The sequence below is a fragment of the Calypte anna genome, chromosome 4A (assembly GCF_003957555.1).
Source record: "Calypte anna isolate BGI_N300 chromosome 4A, bCalAnn1_v1.p, whole genome shotgun sequence".
NCBI lineage: Eukaryota > Metazoa > Chordata > Aves > Apodiformes > Trochilidae > Calypte > Calypte anna.
The window spans coordinates 22,479,244-22,497,048 of record NC_044248.1 but is presented as its reverse complement, the minus strand read 5'-3'; the positions used below and the strand labels follow the sequence as shown (position 1 = coordinate 22,497,048).

The following is a 17,805-nucleotide window of genomic DNA, read 5'->3' as shown; positions in this document are numbered from 1 at the left end:
GTGGTGACATGCCAAGGGAGAAGCAACACACACAGTTCTGTGTCTTCACAGTCACTTCTGTGACTTCTGCTGATGCCTCAGAGAGCTTCTGTTTTGGGGATTCACTCCTGTGCCCTCCCAAGAGGGTGCATGTAACCCATTTTCCCCCAACCAACTGAGGCAAACATTTCTCCCTCAAACTCAGGCCAGAGATTAAAATTAGAATCTAAACCACTTACATAAAGTAATACATACTGGAAAGAATAGGTGCTCAAAACTTATTTAAACTAAACATTCTAAATTGCTTCATCAGAGAGCTGCAGGAGTTCTAATTTTATTTATTTATTTAACACAGGAGATACATAAGTGAGATTTTATGGGACACAAATAGACCCTTGTGCAGGAAATGAAAAGAGATGGCAACATGGGATCTAACAACAACAACAAAATCTTTAATTTTATGGGACTGAGACCATCTCTTGGACAATAGTGTATATTTATGTGTTCATAGGCTAGAGTACATAACAGAATGGGCTTCCTCTACAATATTCACAAGGTAGGTGTCTGCATGATAGAGTTGCAATTTTTTCTCTCTTGAGACCCTCAAATTGAAAACTAAACCCTATTTTCACTTAAAAACTGCAGTCTTCCACAACTACTGACAGCCTGATTTCACAATGAACTCTTAGCCTACCCCCTTCTTGCACCTGAGACCACTAAAGCTACTCAAATAAAACCCAGCATGGATACTGCCCTGTGCAGAACTTAAAGAAACAAGCAGGAATGGCACTGCAGGGATTCTCCTTACTATGTGTAGTATTGTGGTTCAGCAAAATCAACGCTGCCAAACTTCTTTCACTTTACTGGTTTTCAGATGTTCTACATTATTAATACATATTCACTACATGTTTGCTTCTGTTACTGCTCATGTTAAGTCTTTCACCTACTACATGACATGCCAGATTTCCTACTTCCTGCATCTGAAGTTTCCAAACTTACCACAATTAAAGTCTACAGCAGCAGAAAACACTACTATAACTGGTAAAAATAAGTAAATTCTACACACATGCTAAAAGTTTAAGAAGTTTTAATTTTTGGTATCTGACACTACTTTAAAAGTGATGTGTGAAGTCAGTATATGAAGCCATTTCAGTGTTTAATTAACATGCTGGACTACAGTAATTTGAGATGTAAATGATTTGTATAGGGGAACCCAAAAAGACCACATAAGCTATGGATCTTCTATATTCTATGAACACTCATGATTTTAAAACTCCATGGCAAAATTATCACAGCAGTTGAGTCCATTTGTTTTCCAGTTTTTGCTGCATAGTAAAATTTAGTTTAGGGTTTGAAATGTACTGCTGTCTCTATTTTTTATTTTCATCTTTTATCCATTCTGCTTTTTAGGGTGGTAAAAGGCATGGTAATGATTTCTTGTTTTAAGAAACCATTGTCTAACCTAATACTGCATTAGTGAGTCATGTATCAAGAAACTACACAGCTAAAGACTGGGTTTGCAGAATAATTTTATAATTTGCTGCAAAAGCTGGCTAAAATAGTGTTGTTAGGGAAGCAGAATAACAACAACAACATTTATGACTACATAGCAGCCTTGCAACTAACCTAGTATATGAGGTAGTAAAGTTTCCTTGACAGAAGAATAAATGAATACTTATCTCTGCTGAGAGGACTCAGAAGGCTGACAATCACCTGTTATCTAGTGTGATTATTATCTCATTCCTTACTACATGTCTACTAATGTTTAAAGTGCAGTGATGTAAAATGACTGTTTAGACCATGTTTTCTTCTATCATACTAGTTTACTCAAGACTTGACCAGAGCAGTTTTTAAAGGAGGCAGTTCACAATCACTTTGATCAGTCTTAATTTACAATTACAGCAGAAAAAATGGGACACTACCAATGTGGGAAGATGTGGCTTACTGGGGGGACATCTCTACTTCAGTGTGCCTTTATTGACATTCTGTAATCCTGCACCTCATGACTGCTTTTATCTGTGTACTGCTCTTGTGCTGCTTGTGCTGAAACAGAGAAAAAGGTTGTGTTGGCAATTTTATTTATGTGTCGGTCAAGCAGTAGAGGTCATCAGCACCCAACCAGATCCACCCTGAAGAGAACAAAGGAATAAATGCACCCTATATAAACCAACATGCGCTTTCTTTTCTTAACTTTTCCGCTCTTTTGCCTTTGGGCAAAAAAGTTCTCTGTGTGGAAAAGATGTAGTTAAATAATGGACTAGTTCTGGCAAAAGACCTCCTGAAGAGTTGTCTGACTTCCCAGTCATCCTAATCCTAGTGCTAGGGTCCATCACTTAATTGATGTAACACAGCTTTTTATGACATCAGGCTATAAATATATCACTGGCATGAGCTGCATTCAAATTAAAAAATGAGCTGCAGAAGCAGTTACACTGTGCAAAACCAGCTTTTACTGATAAAACTTTAACAACAATAGCAACAACAAGAATATTTATTTTTGAAAAGTGAGAGCGAAAAATTTAGAGGAAAAGGGAAGATAAAGATACAGCCTTGGCAGGAGAGGAAAATAAAATATAACCTTTAATAGGCTTTTATATAATAAAAATCAACAAACACACACTCTGGGACTAATTGAGAGTCTTTAACGACTTTGGGTGAGAGAGATTACATAGATCAAGAAAAGAGCCTGACCTCCAAGTTACTCTGCCTCTAACTACATCACTGGGCATATTCTCCATGAAATGCCCTGGTTTCTGGGTCATCCAGACATCTGCAAATGATGGGATAAGGCAAATCCTGCCACTAGGCTGCTCTCCATGTGCCAGTCATGAACCACCTCATGCAGCACCCTGCCCCATGGAGCAGGAAAAGCCTCTCAGATTGAAGATGTCCATGTAGTTCAGTTGTCCAGATTGCAAAATATACAAGAAAACTGCTTTGCATAGGTACAAGGATGTTTCATATTGAATATTTTGACTTCACATGGTTGCTTGGGTCCAGGAAAATGTGGTATTTTCTGCAGGACAGTCATGGTAGACACCACATAAAAGTGATTTCTTTGAATCTTTAACTCACGTTCTTTCTGAAGTAAAGGGCAAAAAGGGTTTTTGTAGACCACATAGTGGTACAGAGGGAAGTAACTTAGGGTAACTTTTGGCGAGGACAGCCAGTTTGCCCTGATTTCTTCCCTGTCTATGGAAAAGGTGAACAAAGCATTCTTCAAAGGACAACCACCAGCAAACATCTGAATCTTTGGTGTCCCTTTGGCAGCACTGCTCTTTCACACATTAAAGCAGCCACCTGGGGAGATTGGCCCAAGTAGGCCACACACTCCATTGGGTATACATGTGGCGAAGACTACTGATTTGAAACTGCTAGAGTCCATTAAGTCTGAAGGCTGTGAACAAGAGAGTAATTTTTTGTAGAGAAACAAGATAAACCAGGTGCCTCGAGTTGCCAAAGAGTGGGTGGGAGTCCACCTGTGCCTGGTTAGGGCAGGCCCCCTATTACCAGGGGGCCAATAAAGGTGGGACACACACCCATAGAGGAAGCTCACTCTGGTGCGAGGCATGGAAGAGACTGGCAGCTCGTCGAGCTTCAGGAGCAAGAATGGCTCCTCCCACTACAATTTTTCTGTTTCCTGCAAAAGCTGCTGAGGACAAGTTACACAGTTCTAGAGTTGGTTTATCTCAATCTGGGATTGTGCCTTCACCACAGGGAAGGTGCATCTCCTTTTCCTGACACCTCTGCTCCTCGTATGACAGGTCGACTGATCACTAAATGTGGGGCAAGTTGGACTCATTACTGGTTCAGAGTCCTGCAACTGAGGCTAAAATGTAACACCTGTTTTGCATGTACACTTTCAGTTAGATAAGCTTTATACTGACTTAAAACTGATTGTGAAAATGCAGGAATCATAAGGATGGACTTAACATTCGAGATGTTTGTTTGCAAAGACTAAGAATTCCCAAAATCTCTAGCCTGGTGTGCTTAATTATATCAGTGAAAGCAAGTGACTCAGACAGCAAACCTTTTCTGAGACCTTGTCAGCCATCAACCAAGTATTTCTCTCTAGGTCATATGGACTTCATCACTCCAAAAACTTGGCAAGCTAAGAAAGCCCAGGAAAGACAACTGATTACCTCTGCAAGCTGCTTTACACAATAATAAAGCACTCACATTTTTTCAAATGCAGTTTTCCTTAAAATCCAAATGTACCATCTCCTGGCAGAACACTCTAATAGTATTTTTTTTCTAATATAACACTCCGTAGTCTGCAGCTTCAAAATACAGTAGTAAAAAAGGTGACAAATGCCTACCACCACCTGGTATTTACATAGTATCAGAAAGGAATAAGCTAAGTTCTGCAATTGAAGATCATCTGAAGCAGAGCTGAGTCATCTGGATTGTTCATTTTCTGCACGCCTGCTGTAATGGTGCAGTGAAATACTACACATGAAATGTTACAATTCACAAAATACTGTTCCAGAAATAAACCTTATAATATTTTTACAAGTTATAGCATTTTCAAATTAGGGTTTCTAGCAAGCTACCTTCAAGTCACCATGAGATCTAAACCCCTACTTTGGTATGCAAATATTGCAATGAGACAATCAAGGTCAGCTCAGTACAATTTCTATCACTCTTACCTAAAAATTACACCCTTGCCCTTACACCAGTGGGCTCCTTCGAAAGAAAAGTATTCTCATTATGAAAATGGCAGAACTGGACAGAATTTTATTTCATAAGGTAAAAACCAAATCAAGTTCATTAACATGCATGGATCACCCCCTTCTAACAGTGTCAGGAAACCCAGTTTTTGCTATTGTTCTTACAGCTGTTACCTTTAACCACAATCACAGATGTGTAATTAACAAGTGATTTGGAAAAGGGACAGAAATGTAATGAGGAAGACATCTGCCCTGTTTGCTACAAAGGCTATTGAATTTAATAATGATTCATGGCAAAGCAATGTCACAAAACTGCAATTATGAGGGACAATATATGCATATATTTAGAAAAATTGGTAACGTTCTCATAGCAGGGCCAGGATACCAGTCTCAGAATCTAATAATTGTTCTCTGGATTACATTGAATTTTTAAAGCAGAATCAATAAATTGCATAAAACAACAGGTAGTGAGGCACAGTTTCTTAGTGTCTTTAGCAACTTACCCCAATAATATTCAACTTATCCCTGGTCCTTTTCTGCTCTTAGCTATACAGCCTTTATGCTGCTTTAGGCACTGACTGCAATAATATTCTATTGCTTTCTAAGAGCAAAAGGAGGAGATTGGGAAAAGGGCATAAATATGAATGAACGTATGTGAATAAATTCTGACATTAGGAACAGGGACAAACTACATCACTCAGCCATACTCAGGAGAAAAATCTACCTGGAGCTTCTAAAGAAGATGTTTGATTGATTACAAACACTATGTTCTGTATGAGAAGGGCAGTACAAAGCCCAAAACAGTAGCAGTTTCATAAACAGATTTCATCAGTGAATGAAGATGCAACATCGCTGCATAAAAACTACCCCAATCTCTAAAATGTTGTAACAAGAAACCTGAGATGTTACTAAATAAGCCCCAGTTTAAAAGGTACCTTGAAATTAAGTTTCAGAGGTAGCCCTAAAAAAAGAGTCCAAATATGCTGCCTGGCCAAACCAGAACAAGTTTCCTACAGAGACTGTTTTTATTACCAGTATTAAGTATCTGTCGATGTGAAAGGGAATACTGCTAAAAAATAAGTACTGACTAATATAGGTTCAGTTTTTCTAGACAGGTACTCACAACACAAAACACAAACATTACAGAAAATTGGAATAATTCTCCTGCAAGAATCAAGCCCTTGAAGGCAGGAACTGACAGTGTCTACCTTGCAGCTGTCTCTGTACCTGAAGCATTTGACAATTCCTTCAGAGAGGAGATGTGGAGATACTCCATCCATTGCAAGGTTAGCCCCCCACCCCCTTAATTGCAGAAAATGAAATCAATCAGGATTAAAGCTGTCTCTCTGTGCTGCAGCCAGGAGGGTGGAGGAAGAATTAAGAGACAGCATTCATACTATTCGAGTTTCTTTGGCATGTGCAAAGGCTGTGTTCACACACATATTTAATGCCCATTTGACAAACACTGAAATATTTGCACCACTAAAAAGTTTGAGACAACTTCCTGCTTCCTTCCTTCCTCTCCTTCAGTTAGGCTTTCCCCACATGTAACAAACTTTACCCTTTACATCTGATGGCTTTTGTAGGATTTGCTACTGGAATTGGTACAAAGTTACCTTTGAGGATATGCTTGTAGCCTGAGGCACACCAGTGGCTGCCACACCACAGCTGCTGAGGGAGTTGCCCTTTCCTCACCTCTGCAGAGGAGCTTGTAGCATCACAGTATTCTCCAAGGCACAGCTCTGGAAAGCCACTCTGAAGCTTTCAAGCTGACAGCCAAAAACAGCAGCAGAGGAAAAAAAGAGATGACAGTACCAAAGGTCTTAATGAAGCTTCTGAAGTTCTCCATCCTTTCAGACAATAAAAAGTGCATCTTGGCAATTAATGAGCAGAATATTTGTTAGTATAGTTTATTATCTCTGAGGCAGAATTTCATTACAGAAAGAAAATGGATTATGCCAAAATTAAAGATGATTTAGGCCAAAAAATCAAAGGGTCTAAGATGCAGAAACATTCTTTGCCACAAGAGCAGCAAAAGTTTCTCACATTCTTCATCAACATTTGTCCTCCTTCTAAAACTCATAGGTATCAAATAAGTCTTTCAGATTGCCCTGAAGTACAGAACTGTTTTCCCTCAAGACTGACTCAATTTTTAATACAGATTTAACAGTTCTTTTAGGACCCTCTTGTTAAAACTATGTATATTTCAAAAGAGTCTGGATCCACCTTTATTTTGATAACATATACTTGCAATTTTTAGTACACTGAAGAAAAAAAAAAAAGATTTTGCACTTGTTCATTTTCTTTTACAAACAGAATGAGATTCATGGGCCAGATGAACAAAAGACACAGCTTCTAAAAATTGATCTGTTAATAAGCAGTATAAAGTATCATTGTCAGCTTTCTTCATTAGCCAGATCAAGCATTAGAGATAATGCATATTTAGACATCTTGACCTACAACAGGTAAAGTTTATTGTCCTCTACGACACCTCTCCATGGTAATCCAACACTGGTAGAAATAAGTCTCTGGCTAAGTATATCACAGCCAAATGAAAGATTTGGGATCCATTTCCCTCCCCACCTGGTTCTGCAGCACACTGCCACATTTAATAAAACAGCTAGCAGTAACATCTCTGTGAAGGAAACCTTTTCAATGATCAGAAGACTAAAACTAACTCACTGGCATCTTCAAAAACGCCAATTATTAACAAGCAAACAGCTATGGTTGGCTCTCTCAGCAGGTAATGTAACCCAAGGACCGAAACTGCCACTGAACATTGGCCAATAATGGAAATGTTGAGAGAAAATGACCAAGTCCGCACTAAAGTTAAGGCACTGACTTGCCTCTGGAGTGGAAAATCCAGAGACCTGGTCTGACCTCTCACAGCCCTCAGCACACACAAAGAACAACGCATCAACGTTGCCACATGCACCTGCAATACAGATGAGAAAATGTAGTGTGCATTTGAGCAACAAAGTTTTAAGAAAGGAAAGATTCCTCAAGTTCATTCATAGTGAGTAAAAATAATGATTTAGGGAGGATCAAGGCACAACTATTCTAAACAGATTTTTGATGAGCAGCCTGAACTGAAGTGTCAAGCTAAGCCCATTCTGATGGAAAACCGGATTTTGTTGTTGTTATAACTTGTCCTTTTCCCTTCCCTTAAATCCATATCCATAGCTAAATCTGTGCTTTAGAAAAAAAAAACAAAAACAAAACAGTCAGAAATAAGTTTATTAACAAAAATCCGAAGATGTCTGTTTCAAAAGGAGGTCTTTACATTGCAGATTTTGAGGGATGACACACCATCTTAATTTTCTCTGACCATAGCTATACCTCTTCCAATTGTGTGCAATTCTATAGCAAAGCTTTATTCAGTTACTGTTACTCCATAGTATGTCTTGTAAATATGCACTTGGATGTTGAAATGTCATTAAGCCTCACACATTGCCAAGGGAAAAAAATAAAAAATCAGTGCTGTATTTACTTCACATAAAATGTCTGGAATTAATAGTAAAAACAAACCCATCCTAGCTTCACTTGATAAATATACCTAGGGCTGACCCTGTAGGGACAGAGGGACAGACCAGTTTCAATTCCTTGCTCATTCCAGACACAGAAGAAGCTATGGCCAGACTGGAACTCCATGAGGTCTCATTTCGGGAGCTACTGCTTTGCCAGCAGACAAGTACCTATTTCAGATGAATTAAGGTGTTTAACTGGCTTCAGACAAACCAAATTGCTAAGCTATCAAAACCATGTGTCATGACAACTTGCCTGGATTTGACTGAAACTAGCAATCCAGGTCTATATTTGCTATTCTCTTTTTTGGCCTGGTTGCTTCCCCACATGCTGTTGACAGTCAAAACATTTATTAATTAAAATGAAGCAATCTATGGTTAGCAACAGTCTCTAATTAGTCTCTAATTCAAAGTAACATTATTTGTCATCCCTTGCTTTTAGGGGGGAACAGAACAATTCCACTACACAGTACATGCAAAGGTCATAGAGAAAATAACAACGTAGTGACTTTTATCAGCGTTGGTGTAAAAAGCAATGACATTTTGCCAATAACAGCATGAAATGGAGGGAGCTGTCAAAGAGCTGACTGAAAAACTAAGGTTGGCATGTCACAGTTCATATTAGTAGCACAGCTATATCTGAGGGAGGAAGCCAGCTACTGTGATGCAAACTGAGTGGTATTACACTCAATTTTGAGTTTGGTTTCTTTATTTGTCCACTTGCCCAAAACAGGACAGTGACTTGCATGGTTATGCTAGCCACCTTGGCATTTAGTATTAGCATAGAAGCTCTCAGTGTCAGGGCCATCCTCACTACATTACAAAGTGTAATGACACTTTGTATTCTCCAAACAAGAGGATATCAGTTTTCTTTGTTCATCACCTTTATAGCAGTGACAGATAGGATGGACTTTTCCTTAACTGTGTATTACTAAAAATTGTCAGGAATAATTCTGATAGAAATATCTCATATTTCAGTTTCGTATTACAGATGTGAAAATATGTGCCATTTGAATAATAATTTTTTTTTTTAATGAATGAGAGATTTCAGAAAGGAATTTACAATTGTTAACTGTTATAAAGTGTAATTCATGGAATTGAATATGAAAGTTATTTGCAACAACTGAGAAAATGCACCGTGATAACAACAGAGAAAGAATTACAACTCAGGCATGTCTGCTTATGATACTGTAGTTACAAAGAGAAAGAAAGCAGAGTGGTTTACACACAGAAAAGTTATTGCCAGGAAAATCAATGAATAGATGAGGTGTACAGACTTAGTGCAGGATGTTGTGTTTCTAATTCTGTTGAGATTTTCTCTGTTAGCTGTGGAACACAGTTTACCACTACTGTGCATGGCAATGCCCTTGGATATAGTGACTTACATGTAATCAAAATGAATGCATGAAGGCAACAACTGGGAAACTGAAAACAGGGAGGAAATTAAAAAATCTGAGTACAAGAACTCCTTCAGTTTAACAACACACAAAGTATCATTTAGCACCTACTGCGCCAGAATCAGAGGTGTTACATACAAAGGATTCAGTTTTTAAAATTTTTTAAGTGGTTCATGCCAATATTATTACTGTTGCATAACAGATGGGAAAGATGTTCTCTTTGAAGAAAGAGATACTGAAGTTAAAACTTGTTTCATTCCTTTTTGGTGAGAAGCATGTGATCAAGGAAAGTGCCTCTTTGACTTAACTCAAAAATCATCCTGAAACCTCATAAAATGAACAAATTTAAAATTTCTTATTCTGCCTATTTTTCCCCCTCAATCTATATATGGCAATATGTGCAAAAGCATTTTGAGTTCATAAAAAACAAAGGAATAACATTTAAAATAACTGAAACCATTTACACAATCCCAGTCAGTGCAATTCTCTCCCACAAAATATTTTGCCAGTGTCCTATTGATTTCATTGGTGTTTATCCATCCTCAAAGATAAGACTAAGCATTAGGTCATGTTATTTATGCCCAGACAGGTAGACAGAGTTTGTAACACTGAATATCCTGCAAGTGCATAATAGCAGTTTGTGACACATATATCTCTGTTTCTGAGATAAAGCCTTAAGAATAAGAACAACCTTTGTGCAGGTCACTCTGGCTTGCCAGATAATTGACAGACAAGTTATTAAATTCAGTGAATAAGCATTTTGTAATAAGTAGTTCAACCATCTGACTCAAAGGTCTTTCAAACTTGCATTGTTGTGTTTGTTGGCCTGTAAAGGATTTAATTCAAAGGAGCCCAGATTTCCACTTGAAAGAGTTCTCCAACCCTAAATAACTGTTTTGATCAAGCATATACTATCGCTTAGCATGGAACAGACTTCAAAACTGAGAGCTTTATTTTGACACCAATACTCTTCATTTCACCTGAACCTAAGGAATACAAGGATCTGGCAATCTGACAAGGCACACTCCTTACCAGTGTCACATAACAACAGTATGATCACCCAGAAATAAGTTTACAGGTTTCGTTCAAATTCTGATTGGAAGCTGTCTTTTGGTTCATTTCACCTGCTTTTCCCAGTCCTTGGTACTACTGTATATTTTTACGTGTATTTCAAACAGACACAAATGTTTCTTGACCAATCATTTAGTTTTACAAGACAAACATTTGGCACCTCTCACTGCAGAAATCCAGACATTGTATGTCCTTTGGATGAAGCTTCTAGGATCATGGGAAGACAGATCAACACCATGCTGACCTGCCGCCTGTCACTTAAATGTTTTGCTAGAAAACCACCATGCAGTCAGCTGCTACAAAGCAAGAAACCTCACAATTATTTCCAAGTCAATGGGTTTACACCTATTCTATTTATATAAAGAAGGGAAATCCAGATAGGGATGGGGAGGCAGGCTTACAGCAACCTTTGCCACTAGCAAAAACAAACTTCACAGGACATCATGTTCTGGATTTCAAAGTAATTCAGTATGGCTTATCTCCAGTACATCAATACATGTCTTAGGCTTCAGACATGTTTGCCTACTTATGCTTTTTTGAGCCTTTGAACTCCAAGATTGGGGTTTTGTGTGTGTCTGGTGGGTTTGTGGTTTTTTTAGGGTTTTGTTTTTGTTTTTGTTTTTTGTTTTTTTTTTAATGGTCTGCTGCTGATGGTGCTTTTCAGAAACATAATCCTTAAAACAAAAAAGTGAATCCCAGTTCAAACAGTAGACTAAGTTGTACATCTACTCAATTTTAATAAGGCATCTTTCATTTCATGCAAAGTTATTTCTGTAAAATGTTTTGTGTGAATGCATCACTGTTAACTACTCCAAGAGGTATCAGTATGAAGGGGTGATCTAACTAAACACTCAGTTCTTAAATGGCAGGTGAGATTCTATGAATCTGACTGCAGATACAGTTGGGACACAGTTTATTTTTCAAGAATTTTAAAATATTAATTTAATTCTGCTTTCCTAAATCTATTGTCATTTGTAAACACCCTCTTTGTAACAGGCAAAAGCACAGTCTTTCAGCACATCAGAATGTTCCCAGACTTAAAGCCATAGCATCTATGATACTGGTTTAACACACACATCTCATATCCTAATGTTTAATGAAGTCTTACATAAGTTTTATTCTCTCTTTTAAACTGTTACTTTGGGTCTGAGCTGTAATGTTCCAAAAATCAGCCATCAGCTTCCCTTTTCATCACTAGAAAGCTTTGTGCAGGGCTTGGAGAGGAAGTAGAAAGAAAAAGGTGATTTTTCATAATTTTGAGAGCAAATGGACCTCTGACAACAATTCCCAGCTGCCTGTATTTGGCTAACTCTCACTGTGGAATGATTAACTAGCTAACTGGATATACTGAAGGGTATAAAACTATTGAAAAAAATCCTTCTGCATACAAGAACTCAGCTGTACTGAAAGACTAAGAGTTACCAAGACTGATGAACTGGCTTTCCAAATCAACTGTTCCTTCACACAAGCAACATAGCTTATATTCTCATTCTTGCCTCCTCTGTTTCCTCCTAACCAGAAGTAAGAAAGATAACAATATTTTATTAGATAGATACTATTTATATCCACTGTTCCCACTGCTACTTCCTTTGATTTTGGAGAAGACATTCACTGCTTTCCAGCAGATCCAGGGACCTGATAGAGACACAGGGTCTCACATACAGGTCTGCAGCATCCAAATGTATCTCACCTCCTAGCTCCACTGAGAGGAGCCACACAAAAGAGTGAATCCTATGCAGGTGCCTCATGGAGCATTTCCAAAGCTGAGAGGCTTCCTGCAGACAGGAACTTGTCACACTTCTCGCTCCAAAAGGGAGGACCTTTGTCAGCTGTTGTTTTACAAACTAGGGAAAGTGAGCATGTTAAGAGTATCCTTTGCACCAGGGTGGTTCCTTTTTAGATGTATTTGTACTAAATGAGTTTTTAATAGGGAATAAGAAAACCTTTCTGTTGAACAGGTTATCAGCAATCTCAAATGTGGAAGCAGCTTAAGTGCTGAAGCTGCCTCCAGCAGTATGGAAGACAGAGCCTTCTAAACAGCTTTAAACATTTAGAGCCATAAGCCCCTAAGGAAACATACTAATTCTTAAGCCACTAATATGAAAAGACAACTGCAGTCTTACATACAAACATAAGCAGTTAAAGCCTTATGAAGGCTACCCTGAAAACAGATCAAAGCATTCTTATTAGATGTATGCTTAAGTGCTTACTTAAGAAGAGGCAGAGCATAAGCATGCTTTTCTCTTTAAACTACTAGCACACAGGTGAGTAAACAGGACAGTTCTCTACTATGAATCACACAGCTTTATTACTACATCAGTATTTTGCAAACTCAAGCAGCAGAGAAAATCAAACTACTACTGTATGCTTCACATATGCAAAAAAATACCTGCTTTTGACTGTCAACTGTTTTTTTCTTTTGGTGGTTTGTTTCTTTGTTTTTAAGATGGGCAAATGAATACTTCTGAGGTTGCAGAATCTGAAAAAAAAACCTCTCAAAAGACAGGATTTTTTAAAGGAAAGATTAAGCAACTAAGAGCTTGGACACTACAGTTCAAATTACTAATCCTGACAGAAGATGCTTATTGCTATACATAATTATTAATGAAGTTATTAATTTTACCCTCTTCCCTCAAACCACAGGTCAATGATGATGAGAAAACGCTACTTTGAAAATCTGGGAATCCTGTCAGTTCCTAGTTCACTTGGATCTACCAAGACAGAGCACTGCCTAACCCCACAGCTAAGAAAGAGACAGGAGCTAAGCAGGGAGCCCTATAAATTACACTCCTCTAAAGCAGAACATACATAATTACATACAGAATTACATCACCAACTTTTTCCAGAGATATCTATTGCCATCTGAGAACAGCATCTGGCCAGGTAAGTTCAATGCAGACACAACTCATAGGTCTCAAATGCAAGTACACATGCTCCTAGCATCTGCAATTTGGTGTTTCCCCAGTCTAAGGTAAATAAATGGAAAGGGCATCTACATCATGGCCTTTCACTCAGCCTTATTTCCTCTATCACCAGGTCTTAGTCTCCAGTTTTCAAAACACCTTTTCCTCTCTGGCACAAGAGACACACATTTTAAACCCATGCAATTTCAAAAGATTTCTATGATCTGCTGATATAATACTGTCACTTTAGAACATGGGTCAGAATCCCACACAGAAGAGATACCAGCAAATCCTATTGTCATCCATAAGTGAATCAAACTTTGATGAGGCAGTGGAAGCAACATTGACACGTTGTGACTAAACAGCATATTCATTTAAGGTCTTTGTCCAAGCTACCACAATCTGTTATTGCTTCTCAAAGAACAGTTCAGTTATTATACACTTCCTGTAAAAAAAAATCTGTTGGCAAGATAGAAACAATTTCTGAGGCACTTTGATCAAATAATTCTACCACAAAATGCTTATAGATACACTTGCCTCCCACCTTTCTATTTGAGCTCACAAAAACAGTAAGGAGGGAACAGGTTTATTTATTTAACCTAAACTGTTCCAACTGCACCTTTGTTCATCACACACAAAGAATTACAAACAACAGTGCTAGGCCATTTCAGACTTAATGGGTTTCCTGGGACCGTATCATTAAGTAAAACAAAAAATCCAAATAAGTAAGTTTAGTTTTCTCAGTATATATTTGATATCACCTTTGGGAAGTGAACAAAGACACTCTGTCAAAAGTAGAAACCTGCACAAAATGTTACTGTTTGTTCCCCGTGAATGCAGCAGTAGACTTATTCAAAGGAAAAAATTCCACTGCTCTCCTGAGATTTCCTCCCTTTAGTCAAACTTAGTGCCAAGTTCACTCAGCTACAGTTTGGGTTGTGTTAGCATGCCAGATACAAGTTCCTTTAAGTCTGTTAGTCAAAAATTAACTGCTAAGCAAAAACTTGGTCTTACATAGTAACTTCATAGTTACATGAATTAAAAAAAATTACCATTAATAGACAATTCTTGGCCCTTTACACTATTCAACCACTGCTTTTATTGCTTGATGAATATTCTATTATGCTGCCAATTTTTGTGTAATTTCTCCTCCAGCTATGTGTTTTGGAGATGTTAATGGACCACAAATGTCTGCATTGTTCAATCAGTAACTGCAGTATGATGGTCTCTGAAGCATCTTGAGTTCCTTCAGAAGCTTCAGCTTCTTCTGAAGTCTCAGGTGACAAGTTCTTTTTATACACAAAGCATCAAGGTAAGACAAGTATTCACTAGACTGTGGGAAAAAGAATTTAGGAAGTATAAGGGCAGAGTGACTGGTCTGCAGGATTAGGGAAGCAGCTTTTTATATGACAGCAAGATAGTTATAGGGAAGATCTTAAAAAATTCAATCAAACATGAGAGGGGAAGAGAATAGAAACTGTCTGATTTGAAGCAAAGTACAGCTGGTACTGAAATTCCCATGGTTTCAAGTGGATACCTATATTACACCATCAGTATCTGCTATTGTAAGAAAGAACAAGCAGAATTAGATCCATGATTCTCAAATATCGGAACAAACATCACTGCAAACATTACAATTGAACCAGACTTGGTTTTTCTTTTTCTGAAAAACTATTTTAAAAGTTCCTGATTTTTATCCAAACTGTTGTATTTATAGCAAAAAGATATACTATATAAAATGTATAGATAGGCTTCACTTTTCTCTTTTTATGAAAAAACCAAAACAAAACAAAAAAACAAGACCTGGAAAGCTTCTTACTAAAAATTATATTAATTGCAAAGACCCAAAACAGCTTTTATGAGAAAGCACTGATGCGTTTTTTTCCTATGAAAAATTAATGCATAACTACTGCTTTACATGAAAGGTAAAATTACTTTTAAATATCACATGAGATTTCAAAATATTTTTAAAATAAGCTAAAGTTACAGCTAAAGCAAAGCCTGCACAATGAGCTGTAAAGAACCAGGGCATGCAGCACAGAAGTCACAGGAGTTGTGGCAAGCCAAAGCACCACGGCAATATGTGATCAGATGGAGTAGGTATATATAGGCTGCCATTTAATGGTAGGGCCAATTGCTTAGAAAAGCCACAGCACTTAGTAAAAATCTTTTGCTCTTCAGAGATTTTCTTTGGTTTAAGCACAATAAAGAATGAAAATAGACAGCAGAGGAAAAAAACTATTTTTTTTCCTTTTTTTGGGTGGTACTCAGTTAACAGCTCATAAACAAAGAAAGATTTGCTTCAAGTACTACAACTCCAGTCTGAAGAAGCTCTGTAAGTCACAAAACTCTTTAATAAAAGTTTGTTCGAAATTCTATTACCAAATTAAAGACTATTGAGAAGCATGCTTACTGTCCTATGAAACAGGCACATCAGCAAGAAAATTACACTGTTGCATTGATACCATGAACCCATTTAACACAAGATGAAACCAGCAAGCAAGACATGAATAAATCGCTGGGAAAGTTTATTTTTAAACTCTGACTTGAACCAGAACTACTTTCTAATACAAATTCAAACAAGTGAATAATTTCAAAACAGTAGGATCACCAGTTTTTCTTTAAAACATGCAATAGTTTCATTACAGCAAAGAGAACAAACCAGTAGATAAATAGTTAAAACTCCACTTATACCAAAGCATCATACGAAAGCATAGGTACTATTCTGAAGTTTAAAAAAGCAGCACAATAATGCCTTTGCAGATTAGTCTTCACATTTAATAGAGAGTATGCCACTGAACTACTAACAAACAGAAGATGGTTTTCTCTGAACACTAATTAGAAACTCAAGAATGCAAGTTGTAAGGGCAGGAAGAAACACAAACCCTTAGGAAAAATATTACTTACCAGACAGATGACTTTAGCTGTGTCTCAAGAGCAGGAGAACTTTGTGTTTATTTAGCCCTTTATGAAAGTTTCTCTCAAAAAATGAATTTAACTCTGATGCAAGAGTCTGCAAAAGAGAAAGAGAAAGAATTTGAGCTGCTAGCTGATGTTCTTCTGTTCTAAGCACATTTGAGCTATTTTCAGCAGCAATGGGCTTGCCTACAGTCAAAATGAAAACGAACAACAGAATAACCAGCCTCCCAACCAAAGCTAAAAAAAAAAAATAAAAAAAAAATCAGGAAATACATAGCAAAAGAACTTTGTTCATTGTTAAATTTTTATTTTAAGACACAGAAAGAGCAGAGAGCAAGTACTGAGGATGACGAATGAAACACTGCTAAAAGGAAATCTATGACCTTGAGGACTATTCCCTGTATCTCAGGAAATGAACCACCACAGATATTTTTTATGTGAAAAACACATTTTGCATTTAGTCACCTCTGAAGATGCTTTACCTTCTTAAGACAAGGGCTCACATGATGTATTCCAGCATCTTATCTGGCTGATATACACATCTCAGGACATATCAGTTTACCAAGACTGAAGCCAGTAGTTTGTTTCTATTTTGCGTCTTAAGCTCCAGTTTCAGCACCAATGTTATTTGGGAAGCTTAGTGACCTGAAGCTGCTGGCTCTTCTTTTTTTCTAGAAGGGACATTCAATAAAGATGTCCCTGCTCTCTTCTGTCATATTCCCAGCAAGCCACTTCACCTTCCCATTATGGAAAAATAATCAATGAGTATAGGGAAAGACCCAAAAGCATCTTGATGAGTACATAAAAGGTAATCACTTTGAAGTTTCAGACAATACAGATAAATTAAGCCAGTGGAAAAGCACCATTGGTGTTTAATTTTTTGCAGATTCTTCTGGCAGGAAGAAGCTTCCAAGATGTCCCTCTATATATCTCAGAAATTCTGACTGGCAATTTACTTTGCTTCACCAGAACAACTTTTTATTAACGTCTACACAGTTAGGCACTGCCACTGAAAAGCCTGTTCCATCTAATCGAGGAAAAGTTGTGAGATTTGAAAGTACTCTCTGCTCAAAACCAAAAACAGGCTGGTGTGGTGAAATTACAAAATATTACAATATCTGTTAAATTTCCAATCAAGTCTACTTGGGAACTCTCATTTGAAAATATTTTAGAACACCACAAGTCACCTTAATTTCTGATTTATTTGTGAAAAGTAACTATTCAAAAGTTCTACTGACATATGAAACGGGATGCCAGACACACAAGTTATTTAGAAAACTATTAAAATACTAAAGCAATGCTCATTGTTAAAAACAAACACCAAAAGCATATTTGTTCCTGA

The 17,805-nt window shown here is 37.5% G+C and overlaps 1 protein-coding gene across 4 annotated transcripts in view; it reads right to left on the bottom strand.

Annotated features, from left to right (window-relative positions):
• Positions 1–17,805, bottom strand: part of SORBS2 (sorbin and SH3 domain containing 2) — a 158,080-nt gene that overhangs the window by 119,092 nt on the left and 21,183 nt on the right. For all 4 annotated transcript variants that reach the window (XM_030449642.1, XM_030449643.1, XM_030449644.1 and 1 more), the window contains exon 2: positions 16,452–16,557. The gene's annotated coding sequence lies outside the window, so the exon portion shown is untranslated. The remainder of the gene's footprint in view (positions 1–16,451; positions 16,558–17,805) is intronic.